The sequence below is a fragment of the Priapulus caudatus genome, unplaced genomic scaffold (assembly GCF_000485595.1).
Source record: "Priapulus caudatus unplaced genomic scaffold, Priapulus_caudatus-5.0.1 Scaffold1186, whole genome shotgun sequence".
NCBI lineage: Eukaryota > Metazoa > Priapulida > Priapulimorpha > Priapulimorphida > Priapulidae > Priapulus > Priapulus caudatus.
Window position 1 is genome coordinate 48,374 of NW_014578247.1, and position 1,412 is coordinate 49,785.

Below are 1,412 nucleotides of genomic sequence, written 5' to 3' on the forward strand. Positions count from 1 at the left end.
AGAGAGAGAGAGACAGAAGAGGAAGGAGAGAGTGAGAGAGAGCGCGCGTGCGAGAGTGGGTTGCATAATCTATATACATCGAGAGACTTGAGATCGCCGGACCGTGCTTATGTGAACGAAGCGTAGCCTCTCATACAGTCTCTCGTCTATGTTAAACACTGCCACGCTAGACGGCCGCGTTTGAGCGTGGCCACACGATGGCTCGGTGTTTTCCTATAGATCTTGCCGGTTCCGCAACATCATCTGCATTGTCTCGTCGTGACAGATGTCACAGTCGGTGTCAACGTAGCGTCGTCGTGACAGATGTCACAGTCGGTGACAACGTAGCGTAGTCGTGACAGATGTCACAGTCGGTGACAACGTGGCGTCGTCGTGACAGATGTCACAGTCGGTGACAACGTAGCGTCGTCGTGACAGATGTCACAGTCCATGTCACCGTCGGTGTCAGCGTAGCGCCGTCGTGACAGATGTCACAGTCGGTGACTATGTAGTGGCGTGGTGACATGTGTCACATTTGGTGACATCGTGGCGTCGTTGTGACAGATGTCACAGTTGGGGACAACGTAGCGTAGTCGTGACAGATGTCACGGTCGGTGACAACGTAGCGTCGTCGTGACAGATGTCACGGTCGGTGACAACATAGCGTCGTCGTGACAGATGTCACAGTCGGAGTCAACGTAGCGTCGTCGTGACAGATGTCACGGTCGGTGACAACATAGCGTAGTCGTAACAGATGTCACAGTCGGTGACAACATAGCGTAGTCGTATACGATGTCACAGTCGGTGACAGCGTATCGTCGTCGTGACATGTGTCACATTTGGTGACAACGTAGCATAGTGACAGATGTCACCGTCCATGTCACCGTCGGTGACAACGTAGCGTAGTGACAGATTTCACCGTCCATGTCACCGTCGGTGACAACGTAGCGTAGTCGTGACAGATGTCACGGTCGGTGACAACGTAGCGTCGTCGTGACAGATGTCACAGTCGGTGACAACGTAGCGTCGTTGTGACAGATGTCACCGTCGATGTCAACGTAGCGTCGTCGTGACAGATGTCACCGTCGGTGTCAACGTAGCGTAGACGTCAGCCGATAAATATTACGGAAGCCGATAAATATGCTCTGCTAGTGTTGGGCGGGTTTAAGCTGGGAGGGAGGGAGAGGAGAGAGGAGATAGAGGTGAGAGGAGAGAGGAGATAGAGGTGAGAGGAGAGAGGAGATAGATAGGAGAGAGGAGATAGAAAGAGGTAGAGCGAGAGAGAGAGAGAGAGAGAGAGAGAGAGAGAGAGAGAGAGAGAGAGAGAGAGAGAGAGAGAGAGAGAGAGTAGAGAGAGAGAGAGAGAGAGAGAGAGAGAGAGAGAGAGAGTAGAGAGAGAGAGAGAGAGAGAGAGAGAGAGGAAGAGGAAACGA